This window comes from Phocoena sinus, chromosome 2, assembly GCF_008692025.1.
Source record: "Phocoena sinus isolate mPhoSin1 chromosome 2, mPhoSin1.pri, whole genome shotgun sequence".
Taxonomy (NCBI): domain Eukaryota; kingdom Metazoa; phylum Chordata; class Mammalia; order Artiodactyla; family Phocoenidae; genus Phocoena; species Phocoena sinus.
In genome coordinates, this window is record NC_045764.1 from 93329375 (window position 1) to 93343099 (window position 13725).

A 13725-nucleotide genomic window follows, 5' to 3' on the forward strand; every position below is an offset into this window, starting at 1 on the left:
ATAAACAATATCGACACGGAAGCTTTTCAAAGGCCTGCTGTAGGAGAGTTGTGTTTACATGATGAGAAATTCTTCAGGCACCAGTCACTCCAGGAGGGCTGGGCAAAGCTGGGAGTCTAATTTGTAACACAAAACACCAAACTCCAGGCCAACCGGTTCAAAGTCAGAACTGGCCTTCGAGGCTAAAACCTAGCAGTGGGCTTTGCCCAGGGCAGGCTTAGCAGCTAACCATAGTAATAACTAGTTAATCAGGACAGACACACTTGGCCAGCATTCTTAGGCCAGCTGGGTTTTGGTTCATGGCCACTCTGGAAGATCTCAGGCTACTTACCCGTACCCCCTACACTTTGAATGAGAGTAGTTCAGAGCCCCTGGGGGCTAACCAAGGATAGAATTTTAGAGCTGCCCCCAGTAGACCTGAAACCAGCCTTGTTGTACACCTCAAGAATTCATACTGGACTCACCTGGGCCCATTGTGGACCCATGTCCATCCCTGGAGTTCCTGTCAGGTTGGCATTGTCCTGGGCTGGTGTCACAATTTACCTCCCTCTCAGGAGTGGATAAACAAGAGGTTTGGACCTTATATTGAGTGCCTGGTTTTTGTTAGGTACTTCACATAGGTTATTTTCTTTAATCCTCACAACAGCCCTATGTGTATGGGATACTTTCCACACTTCGTAGTTGAAGAACCTAAGGCTGAGTGAGATCCAGTAATTTGCCCAAGGTCACGCTAGTAGTATGCGGAAGATTCAAAATTTGAAAACACATGTTAGACTCCAGAGCCTTCTTTCTTTCCGTGAACCATGCTACTTCCTAGCTTAGAATAGTTGAAAGAAGCTCAACATCCCTGGTTTTTTGCTTTTTTATTTTTAAAAATAAATTTATTATTTATTTTTGGCTGTGTTGGGTCTTTGTTGCTGCACACAGGCTTTCTTTAGTTGGCGCAAGCGGGGGCTACTCTTCGTTGTGGTGTACGGGCTCCTCATTTCTGTGGCATCTCTTGTTGCAGAGCACGGGCTCTAGGTGCTGGGGCTTCAGTAGTTGTGGCTCATGGGCCCTAGAGCACAGGCTCAGTAGTTGTGGCGCATGAGCTTAGTTGCTCCACGGCCTGTGGGATCTTCCTGGACCAGGACTCGAACCCATGTCCCCTGCATTGGCAGGCGGATTCTTAACCACTGCGCCACCAGGGAAGTCCCCTGTTTTTCTAGATATAATTGACATATAACATATTAGTTTCAGGTATACAACATAATGATTCGATATGTTTGATATATATATTGTGAAATGATGAACATAATAAGTCTAAGTAAATTACACCCATCACTGTACATAGTTAAAATTTGTTTTTTCTTGTGATAAGAACTTTTAAGATCTACTCTCTTAGTAACTTTCAAATAAACAGTACAGTATTAAGTGTAGTTGCCATGCTGTATATTACATCCCTATGGCTTATTTATTTTATAACTGGGAGTCTGTACATTTTGACATTTTGCTCCCCCCACCCTCCCCCAACTGCCTGCCTCTAGCAACCACCAATCTGTTCTCTGTATCTATGAGTTGTTTCTTGTTTGTTTGTTTTTTAGATTCCACATGTAAATAAGCTCATATGATATTTGTCTTTCTCTGTCTGACTCATTTCACTCAGCATAATGCCCTCAAGGTCCATCCATATTGTCTAATGGAAAGATTTCCTTTTTTATGGCTGAATGAGTATATCTATCTATCTATCTGTGTGTGTATGTGTGTGTGTGTATATGTATATGTATAATCTCACATCTTCTTTATCCATCAGTAGACACTTAGGTTGTTTCCATGTCTTGGCTACTGTAAAATAATGCTGCATTGAACATGGGGGTGCATTATATTTTCAAGTTAGTGTTTTCATTTCTTTTGGATAAATACCCAGAAGTGGAATTGCTGGATCATTTGGTAGTTCTGTTTTTTATTTTAAAATATTTATTTATTTATTTAGGCCATGCCGTGCGGCTTGTGGGATCTTAGTTCCATGACCAGGGATCCATCCAGGCCTTTGGCAGTGAAGGTTCAGAGTTTTAACCACTGGACTGTCAGGGAATTCCCAGTAGTTCTATTTTTAATTTTTTGAGGAATCTGTATACAGTTTTTCATAGTGGCTGCACTAATGAGTGCACGTGAGTTCCCTGTTCTCCACATCCTTACCAACACTTATTCTTGTCTTTTTGGTAAGGTAGTATCTTGTTGTGATTTTGATTTGCATTTGCCTGATGGATAGTGATGTTGAGCACCTTTTCATGTACTTGTTGGCCATCTGTATATCTTCTTTGGAAAAATGTCTGTTCAGATCCTCTGCCCATTTATTAATCAGATTGGGTTTTTTGTTGTTTGTAGGTTGTTTTTGGGTTTTTTTGTTTGTTTGTTTGCTATTGAATTGTATGAGTTCTTTATATATTTTGGATATTAACCCCTTATCAGATATATGATTTGCAAATATTTACTCCCATTCCATAGTTGCCTTTTCATTTTGTTGATGGTTTCCTTTGCTGTGCAGAAGCTTTTTAGTTTGATGTAGTCCCACTTGTTTATTTTTTGCATTTGTTGCTTTTGCTCTCAAATCCAAAAAAAAAAAAAAATCATTACCAGGACCAATGTTAAGGAGCTTACTCCCTATGTTTTCTTTTTGGAGTTTTATAATTTCAGGTCTTACATTCAAGTCTTTAATCCATTTTGAGTTAATTTTTGTGTATGGGTAAGATAGCAATCCAGTTTCATTCTTTTGCATGTGGCAAAATGCAAAATGGGGAATGCAATTTCCCCAACACCATTTTTTATTTTTTAAAATTTTATTGGGGAAAATTTTTTTATTGGAGTATAGCTGATTTACAATGTTGTGTTTGTTTCAGGTGTACAGCAGAGTGATTCAGTTATACATATACATATATTCATTCTTTTTCAGATTCTTTACCCATGTAGGTTATTACAGAATACTGAGTAGAGTTCCCTGTGCTATACAGTAGGTTCTTGTTGGTTATCTGTTTTATATACAGCAGTGTGTGTATGTTAATCCCAAGCTCCTAATTTATCCCTCCCCTCCCTGCAACACCATTTATTGAAGAGACTGTTCTTTTCCCATTGCATATTCTTGGCTTCTTTGTCCTTTCCCCATTACATAGTCTTGGCTCCTTTGTTGTAAATTAATTGACTGTATATGTGGGTTTATTTCTGGGCTGTTCTGTTCCATTGATCAAGGTGTCTGTTTCTATGCCAATACCATACAGTTTTGATTACTGTAACTTTGTAAATAGTTTGAAACCAGGACATCTGATGCCTCTAGCTTTGTTCTTCTTTCTCAAGATTGCTTTGCCTTTTTGGGGTCTTTTGTGGGTCCATACAAATTTTAGGATTTTTTTTTTTTCCTGTGAAAATGCCATTGGAATTTTGATAGGGATTGCATTGAATCCATAGATTGCTTTGGGTAGTAAAGACATTTAAACAATATTAATTCTTCCACACCATGAGCATGGAATATCTTTCCTCTTATTTGGTCTTCTTCAACTTCTTTAATCATTGTCTTTTTGTTTTCAGTGTACAGATCTTTCACCTCCTTAGCTAAATTTATTTTTAGGTATTTTATTCTTTTTGATGAAATTGTAAATGGGATTGTTTTCTTAATTTCTCTTTCTGATCATCCATTGTTAGTGCCTAGAAATGCAAGAGACTTTTGTGTATTGATTTTGTATCCTGCCACTTTACTGAATTCTTTTATTCTAACAGTTTTTTTGGTGGACTCTTTAGGGTTTTCTATATATATAATATGTCATCTGCAAATAATGACAGTTTTACATCTTCCTTTTTGATTTGGATGCCTTTTATTTCTTTTCCTTGCCTAATTGCTCTGGCTAGGACTTCCAGTACTATGGTGAATGAAAGAGGGTAGAGTAGGCATCCTTGTCTTGTTCCTGATTCTTAGAGGCAAAGCTTTCAGCTTTTCACCATGGAGCATGATATTAGCTGTGGACTTGTCATATATGGCCTTTATTAAGTTGAAGTATATTCCCTCTATACCCACTTTGTTGAGTTTTTATAAATGGATGTTGAATTTTGTCAAATGCCTTTCTGCATCTCTTGAGATGATCATAAGATGTTTATCTTTCATTTTGTTAATATAGTGTTTCACATTAATTGATTTGTGGATGTTGAACTATCCTTGCATCCCTAGAATAAATCCCACTTGATCATTATGTATGATCCTTTAATGTACATATTATTGTTTAATTCTGTTTGCTAATATTTTGTTGACAATTTTTGCATCAGTGTTCATCATGGGTGTTGGCCTATAATTTTCTTTTCTTGTGGCATCCTTGTCTGGTTTTGGTATCAGGGCAATAATGCTGGCCTTGCAAAGATAGTTTGGAAATGTGTCCTCCTCTTCTATTCTTTGCAAGAGTGAGAAGGATTAGTATTAATTCTTCTTTATTTTTTTTTTAACTTTTAAAAATTTATTTAAACAAATTTTTTAAAAATTTTAGGCTGTGTTTGGTCTTCATTGCTGTGCGCGGGCTTTCTTTAGTTGTGGTGAGTGGGGGCTACTCTTCATTGCAGTGTGCGGGCTTCTCATTGAGGTAGCTTCTCTTGTGGAACATGGGCTCTAGGCACACAGGCTTCAGTAGTTGTGGCATACGGGCTCAGTAGTTGTGGCTTGCGGGCTCTAGAGTGCAGGCTCAGTAGTTGTGGTGCACGGGCTTAGCTGCTGTGTGGCATGTGGCATCTTCCTGGACCAGAGATTGAATCCATGTCCCCTGCATTGGCAGGCGGATTCTTAACCACTGCGTCACCAGAGAAGTCCCCAATTCTTCTTTAAATGTTTGGTAGAATTCACCAGTGAAGCTGTCTGGTCCTGAACTTTTGTTTATTAGGAGATTTTTATTTACTGATTCAACCTCCTTACTGGCAATTGGTCTGTTCAGATTTTATGTTTCTTCATTATTCAGTCTTGGTAGGTTGTATGTTTCTGTGAATTTATCCATTTCTTGTAGGTTGTCCAATTTTTTGGCATATAATTGTTCAGAGTAGTCTCATGATCCTTTGTATTTCTATGATATCAATTATAATGGCTCATCTTTCATTTCTGATTTTATTTATTTGAGTCCTCTCTTTTTTCTTGGGGAGTCTAGCTAAAAGTTCATCTGTCTTATCTTTTCAAAAAAAAAGATCTTGCTTTCATTGATCTTTCTTTGAACCATTGGTTGTTTGGTAGCATGTTGTTTAATCTCCACATATTTGAATTTTCCAGTTCCCTTCTTGTAATTGATTTCTAGTTTCATGCCATTGTGGTCAGAAAAGATGCTCGATATGATTTCAGTCTTCTTAAATTTATTGACTTGTTTTGTGGCCTAATATATGATCTGTCCTGCAGAATGTTCCATGTGTGCTTAAGAAGAATGTGTATTCTGTTGCTTTTTTTTTCTTTTAATTAATTTATTTTATTTATTTATTTTTGACTGCATTGGGTCTTTGTTGCTGTGTGCAGGCTTCCTCTAGTTGCGGCGAGTGGGGGCTACTCTGTTGCGGTGTGTGGGCTTCTCATTGCAGTGACTTCTCTTGTTGCACAGCACGGGCTCTAGGCATGCAGGTTTCAGTAGTTGTAGCATGCAGGCTCAGTAGTTTTGGCTCACGTGCTCTAGAGTGCAGGCTCAGTAGTTGTGGCGCATGGGCTTATTTGCTCCGTGGCATGTGGGATCTTCCTGGACCAGGGTTCAATCCTGTGTCCCCCTGCATTGACAGGTGGATTCTTAACCACCGTGCCACCAGGGAAGCCCCTATTCTGTTGCTTTTAGGTGGAGTGTTATATATATGTCTGTTAAGTCCATCTGAACTAATGTGTTATTTAAGGCCAATGTTTCTTTATTGATATGCTGTCTGGATGATCTATCCATTGACAAAAGAGGGGTATTAAAATCCTCTACTATCATTGTATTGCTGTCTATGCTTCCCTTTAGGTCTGTTAATATTTGCTTTATATATTTTGGTGCTACTGTGTTGCGTGCATAAATATTTACAAATGTTATATCCTCTTGATGGGTTGACTCCTTTATCATTATGTAATGACCTTCTTTGTCTCTTATTACAGTCTTTGTTTTAAAGCCTATTTTGTCTGATATAAGTATAGCTGCCCCAGCTTTTTTTGGTTTTCATTTGCATAAAATATCTTTTCCATCCCTTCACTTTCAGTCTGTGTGTGTCCTTACGTCTGAAGTGAGTCTCTTTTTTTTTTTTTGCGGTACACAGGCCTCTCACCATTGTGGCCTCTCCTGCTGCGGAGCACAGGCTCCGGACGTGCAGGCTCAGCGGCCATGGCTCACAGGCCCAGCCGCTCCGTGGCATGTGGGATCCTCCCGGACCAGGGCACGAACCCGCATCCCCTGCATCGGCAGGCGGACTCCCAACCACTGCACCACCAGGGAAGCCCTTGAAGTGAGTCTCTTGTAGACAGCATATAGAGGGGTCTTGGGGTTTGTTTGTTTGTTTTTGGCTGCATCAGATCTTAGTTGTGGCATGCAGGATCTTCATTGAGGCATGGGGAATCTTTCGTTGCAGCGTGCAGCCTTTTTGTTGTGGTGCGTGGGCTTCTCTGTAGTTGTGGCATGTGGATTTTCTCTTCTCTAGTTGTGGCGTGCAGGCTCCAGGGCAGGTGGGCTCTGTAGTTGTGGCATGCGGTTCCAGAGAGTGTGGGCTCTGTAGTGTGTGGCACGCAGGCTTTGGTTGAGGCGCGTAAGCTCAGTAGTTGTGGCACTCGGGCTTATTTGCCCGGCAGCATGTGAGATCTTAGTTCCCTGACCAGGGATTGAACCTGCGTCCCCTGCATTGTAAGGCAGATTCTTTACCACTGGACCACCTGGGAAGTCCCAGCCACTCTGTCTTTTTTTTTTTTTTTTTTGTGATACCCGGGCCTCTCACTGTTGTGGCCTCTCCCGCCTCAGAGCACAGGCTCTAGACGCGCAGGCCCAGCGGCCATGGCTCACAGGCCCAGCTGCTCCACGGCATGTAGGATCCTCCCAGACCGGGGCACGAACCTGTGTCCCCTGCACCGGCAGGCAGACTCTCAACCACTGCGCCACCAGGGAAGCCCGGCAGGCAGATTCTTAACCACTGCGCCACCAGGGAAATCCCTCATGTTTTTCTTTTTAATTAATTTTTATTGGAGTATAGTTGCTTTACAATGTTGTGTTAGTTTCTTGCTGAACAGCAAAGCTAATCAGTCATACATATACATATATCCACTCTCTTTTAGATTTCCTTCCCATTTAGGTCACCACAGAGCATTGAGTAGAGTTCCCTGTGCTACACAGTAGGTTCTCACTAGTTATTTGTTTTATACATAGTAGTGTATATATGTCAGTCTCAATCTCCCAATTTATTCCACCCTTCCTTTCCTCACTTGGTAACCATAAGTTTATTCCCTACATCTGTGACTCTATTTCTGCTTTGCAAATAAATTAATCTCTACCATTTTTCTAGATTCCACATACAAGTGATATTATATGATATTTGTTTTTCTCTTTCTGACTTACTTCAGTATATACAACAATCTCTAGGTCCATCCACATCTCTGCAAATGGCACTATTTCATTCCTTTTATGGCTGAGTAATATTCCATTGTGTATATGTACCACATGTTCTTTAGCCGTTCCTCTGTCGATGTACATTTAGGTTGTTTGTGTGTCCTGGCTATTGTAAATAGTGCTGCAATGAACATTGGGGTGCATGCATCCTTTCGAATTATGGTTTTCTCTGGATATATGCCTAGGAGTGGGATTGCTGGGTCATATGGTAGCTCTATTTTTAGTTTTTTAAGGAGCCTCCATATTGTTCTCCATAGTGGTTGTACCAATTTACATTCTCACCAACAGTGTAGGAGGGTTCCCTTTTCTCCACACCCTCTGCAGCATTTATTGTTTGTAGATTTTTTTATGATGGCCATTTTGACCAATGTGAGGTGATACCTCATTGTAGTTTTGATTTGCATTTCTGTAATAACTAGTGATGCTGAGCATTTTTTCATGTGTTTGTTGGCTATCTGTATGTCTTCTTTGGAGAAATGTCTATTTAGTTCTTCTGCCTGTTTTTTGATTGGGTCATTTGTTTTTTTGATATTGAGCTGCATGAGCTGTTTGTGTATTTTGGAGATTAATCCCTTGTCAGTTGCTTCATTTGCAAATATTTTCTCCCATTCTGAGGGTTTTCTTTTCATTTTGTTTATTGTTTCCTTTGCTGTGCACATTTTTCTTGTTATTAACCATTTATATTCTATGAATTGTTTCTTCATGTTCTTTCTGTTTTCTTGTAGTTTGTCTTTTTCTTGCTTGTCTTTTTCTGCATGATTTCTTTGCATAGTGAAGACTGTGTTGTGTGTCATATTTCATGCACATACTTCTCTCTGTTATCATATCCCTCATCTTTTAATTTTGTCTATGATTTTTTACTTAGAGAAATTAAAATTTTTTCATTTGTAAATCCATTCATTTTGTATAAGTATGCATGTGTGTGTGCATGCATGTGTGATTCCTTCCCTTGTTTTAATGCTTAGGAATTTCTTCCCCATCCTAAAAGCAGATTAAAAGTCCCATCATTTTCTTTCTTTACCATCATTTTCTTTAGGTTCTTTTAGTTTCTTTTTTTGTATTTAGTTTTTTTATCTATCTGGAATTATTTTGGTATATGGTTTGAGATGAAGAGCTAAAACCTTTTTCTTTTCACTCAGTGTATTGGATTTTAGTAATACTTTTTACTATACATTGAATTTTTACATTTATTACTATTTGTTTCTTGGCCATGCTTATATGTTCCATTAATCTTGCCTTTGTGCTTTACAATAAACTTTGATTAGGTCACAGAGAACTTTGAGGTTCAAGTTCTTTGGGCTTGGAGACCCCAAATGCCTCCTCAGTCATTCATCCTGGTTCATTACTTTTGAACTCAGAGGGCTCTCCACATCTCGCCCTGCTCATATGCACTGTGGGGCTTTCCCTTCTAATTGTTCTACTCTCTGTTTTATGAATTACACATACCTTATGAATCACGTTAACTTTCTTGTACTTTCAGTATCATACCTGAGTTAACTTTAATCTTTTTCTCCTCTTCTCAGCCCAGTTTGCATTTCTTTGCCTTCATGTATGCTCTCATTCCCTAGCATTTCTTCACCCCAAGTTTGTGTGTTAAAACTTGTTGGTATGTTCTTCTATTACTTTTCTTTGGTTGAATTTTTTTTTTAATTAACCAAAATATTCTTTGACAAAAACATTATTTTTATTCCCATGTTTTATTGCAACCATGTCTCTCCTTTTTCATGTCTTTTTCTCTTCTCAGTACTTATTCCTCAGTAAAGGAAAACATATTTCTTCTCTAAGCTTGTCTGGGGCTTGAAGAGAAGTTGGGCTGTTCCACATCCTCTGTCTTGAATACCCTTTCTGGCCCTGCTTGGAGAACTGTTACTCACCTTTCAGATCCAGCTCAGATATTGCCTCCTCTGTGAGGCCCTCAGGGCTAAAATTAGCCATTCTTTTCTCTTTGTTTCCATTCTTAGGGCCCTCTCTTACAGGCATCTTACAGCCTCAGTGTAATTCATTGTTTTCATAGCCATCTTCCTTGCTAAGCAGTGTCCTTCCTCTTCAGTGTCAGGGAAATTCCTGATTTTCCTCTGTATCCCCAGCTCCAGCTCAGCCCCTCCATATCCTAGCTGCTCCATGAGTGGACCTGGGAGGTAGGGTAGATTCGGTGCTGTACTGAAGGGCTGTAGGAGAGCTCCCCTCTTACCCTTAGACATTCCTCTCTAAAAATGAATACCAGCCTGACCTTGACTTTCTGGCCTCACCTCTCCCCCTACTCATGAGACTGGTAAATTTTTCCAATAGGTTCTTGAAACACAGAATGTTCAACCCCTTACACCTTTAAAGGGTGATTTGGAAATGGAGGCCCAGTCAGGCCTTGAGGGAATAGGGGTCCAGGATACATCAAGTTGATTGGGGCAGTTGTGTTTGGTTGTAGATGTTGGGAGTGTGGGAGGCTGGAGGGGTGGGGGTAAGATGGGGGTCCACCCAGACAGGGAGTGAGGTGACCTAGGTCCAGTTGTACTATTGCTTCACATAAAGTTTGTTGAGACAGTTAAAGACATGTCAAAGGAACACATTCTGGAAAGAGAATTGATAAGGAAGCAAATTAATATATGTAGAGTATTTCCCATTATTATATAATTAGTTTTTTGTTTGAACAGTTTTGTTTTCCTGTTTAAGTGAAAAAAAAAAACAATCTTCTGATATAGAACATATAAAATGAATTATAAAACACAAAACAAGGGCTTCCCTGGTGGCGCAGTGGTTGAGAGTCCGCCTGCCGATGCAGGGGACCATGGGTTCGTGCCCCGGTCCGGGAAGATCCCACGTGCCACGGAGCGGCTGGGCCTGTGAGCCATCATGGCTGCTGAGCCTGCGTGTCCGGAGCCTGTGTTCCGCAACGGGAGAGGCCACAACAGTGAGAGGGCTGCATACAACAACAACAAAAAAACCCCCACAAAACAATATTTAATATCATTCCTTTAGAATAAAAATCTGTAAAGTATTCTTTAAAAAAAGAAAAGAAAATGAAGAATGTACTACTACCCCACACCCCCATGCTTCTTTTATTTTTCTTTCGTGCTATTCCTTCTTAGCTCCTCTCTCCCTTTTACTGTCCCTCTTAGATTTACAAAAAAGAACATGTAACTCTTTAATAAGAGCCCCATGATATAAAAGAAACCATCTTCCACAAAATCCTCCAGTATCAGTAGTGCACGCCTGCTAATCCTGGTCCTGAGGAAGCTCATTCCGAGGGCGGTGTTACAAATTGAGGCAATATACACCCTCTTCTCCCTTCCTCTTCCTCTTAACCAGTTCAGAGAAAGGGCCTGGGATCAGAGAGAGAGAGGTGGGGGTGGAGAGGCAGAAACAAGACCCCAAAGACCCCAGATCATTTGTTGGAATGATCAAGGGGGAAGGTTTAGAAGGACACCCACCATCCAGTTAACACTGGAACCTTGGAGAGAGGGCTGGGGAAATGGGGAAAGAACATTAGCTTTTTAGCTCTCTCTTTGTATATTTTTTGTATTGTTTTACTTCTTGAAAAAACAAATAAAGGACCCTTAAATATAAAGAATATATAATAAAGGCTTGGTTTAAAATAAAAAGAAATAAAGCCCAGGGCATAATGGAGAAAGGAAAAGAAAGAGTAAAAGGGAGAAAAGATGAATGATAAGGTGCCTAAAGAGTAAAGATGGGGCTTCCCTGGTGGCGCAGTGGTTGAGAGTCCACCTGCCGATGCAGGGGACCATGGGTTTGTGCCCCGGTCCGGGAAGATCCCGCATGCCGCGGAGCGGCTGGGCCCGTGAGCCGTGGCCGCTGAGCCTGTGCGTCCGGAGCCTGTGCTCCGCAACGGGAGAGGCCACAACAGTGAGAGGCCCGCGTACCGCAAAAAAAAAAAAAAAAAAGAGTAAAGATAACATTCCAGGGCTTCCCTGGTGGCGCAGTGGTTGAGAATCCGCCTGCCAATGCAGGGGACACGGGTTCGAGCCCTGGTCTGGGAAGATCCCACATGCCGCGGAGCAACTAAGCCCGTGTGCCACAACTACTGAGCCTGTGCGTCTGGAGCCTGTGCTCCGCAACGGGAGAGGCTGCGACAATGAGAGGCCCGCAAACCGTGATGAAGAGTGGCCCCCGCTCACCGCAACTAGAGAAAGCCCTCGCACAGAAACGAAGACCCAACACAGCCAAATAAATAAATAAATAAAATAAATTTATAAAAAAAAAGATAGGGCTTCCCTGGTGGCGCAGTGGTTGAGAGTCCGCCTGCCGATGCAGGGGACACGGGTTCGTGCCCCGGTCTGGGAGGATCCCACATGCCGCGGAGCGGCTGGGCCCGTGAGCCATGGCCGCTGAGCCTGCGCGTCCGGAGCCTGTCCTCCGCAACGGGAGAGGCCACAACAGTGAGAGGCCCGCGTAACGCATAAAAAAAAAAAAAAAAAAAAAAAAAAAAAAGATAACATTCCAAGTGTGAGACTATATATAAAACTATCACCTCCCCTTCCCTTATTATTATTTCTTAATAGTGAAAAAAGCTAGATTTTGTTATTGTTGTCATTTCTTTTTAATGGTGAAGACCTGAGTTGGGGTGGGAGGTGAACATAGGCGGGCAGTTGGGAAGGTTGGGGAGCAGGGAAGCACATCTACACCCTCTCTGCTCAAAGCCTGTCCTGGGAGTGGTTCCTGCTTCCTCAGGCTCAGCCAGGAGAGCTAGATGGGCTTGGTTGCCCTGCCAGGTGAAGGTGTGTTTCTAGGCGTGGCCCAGCAGGTGGCAGCACACCCCAGAGGCCCTGGGCTAGGTGGCTCCTGGCCCTCCTTAGCTCTGGAGGTGGGAGTAGAGTTAGGCACCTGCCCGCAGGCCCTCCCCAGGGGGTGCTGGCTGCTTGCCTCCGAAGCCCCTTATTTAGCACACTTTGGATAGAAGTGTTTATTGGTTCCCTCTGGGAAGCCTGGGAAGCCAGTCTTCTTAGTTACTGGTAGAGGTTCTGGTCTAGAGGCTCCTCCTCCCAGGAGGTTTGAGCAGTAGGTAAGGTGTGCAGGCAGAACTGAGAGCAAGGCCTCAGGAAGCAGAGGGTAGCTTCTGGGATTTTGTGCTCTGCCTTCCCTTATGTGTGTGGAATAAGGGAATCTTGGTGGCTATGTTTGCTTATTTTTGCTAATTTTTACTAATATAAGAAATAAAACATTTTCTTTTTAATACAGAGAGGTGCAAAGATAAAAACTAAAAAAGGACCATAGCCTTGCCACCAGGATAACCCCTGTTATCAATAAAAAAGATAATAAAGTAAGACATGTTTAAGGTTTGAAAATTTGAACTACAGAAAAGTATAAAATGAGAAGTAAATGTTTCCTTCCCCTCCACTTTCAGCTTCTTTCCAAAGGAAACCACAAGTTTACGATTGCTTTGAGGAAAGAAGAGAAAACAAGGGCTGTGCACATGCCCAAGTGTCTCTAACTATTTACATTTCTTTTATTTTCTTATTTTCAACCCCAAAATGATCATTGTATATACTAAGCCTTGTTTTTTTCATGCACCATACCTTGAAGATATCTCTTTCTTTTTCTTAAGTTGAGGTATATAATTGGCACATTTTGTACAACATAATGCTTTGCTATTTGTTACCATACATTGTTATATTTTTTTTTCTTGTGATGAGGACTTGAAGATCTTTCTAGAAAGCACATACAGACTTCAGTCTATGGTAATTTTTTTAATGGGTCTCCGTTGTTGGAGATTTTGGTTGGCTCCACTTTGGGGCTAATATAAACTATGTTTTAGTGGACATCCTTGCATATTTATTTTGGCATGCTTCTACAAGTCCAAATTCCAGAGTAAGTCAAAGGGAAAGTACATTTAAAATTTTTTTTTTTATGTTACAAGACAGCAATCTTTTATTGAAACAGTTTTGTCTAAAACTATGCATGGAGAGATTAATCTCTTGTTCATAAATTAGGATAAGTCTAACATCACTATTCCAAACCAGTATTATTTACAAAAAAGAACCTTTGCTTTATCGCCAGGTTCACAGGACTAAATTTTAAACCAACTTCAGTCTAGCTTTTAAAATCTTCCTGCCATCAAATGCCCAGCAAACCTTATTAGGGTAGGGGGCAGCCTTTTGATGGCAACATTCATCAT

At 41.0% G+C, this 13725-nt stretch overlaps 1 protein-coding gene across 8 annotated transcripts in view; it reads left to right on the forward strand.

The window, feature by feature from the left end:
• The window catches only part of DNAJC17 (DnaJ heat shock protein family (Hsp40) member C17), a 40333-nt gene that overhangs the window by 13911 nt on the left and 12697 nt on the right, over positions 1 to 13725 (forward strand). The window lies entirely within an intron of this gene.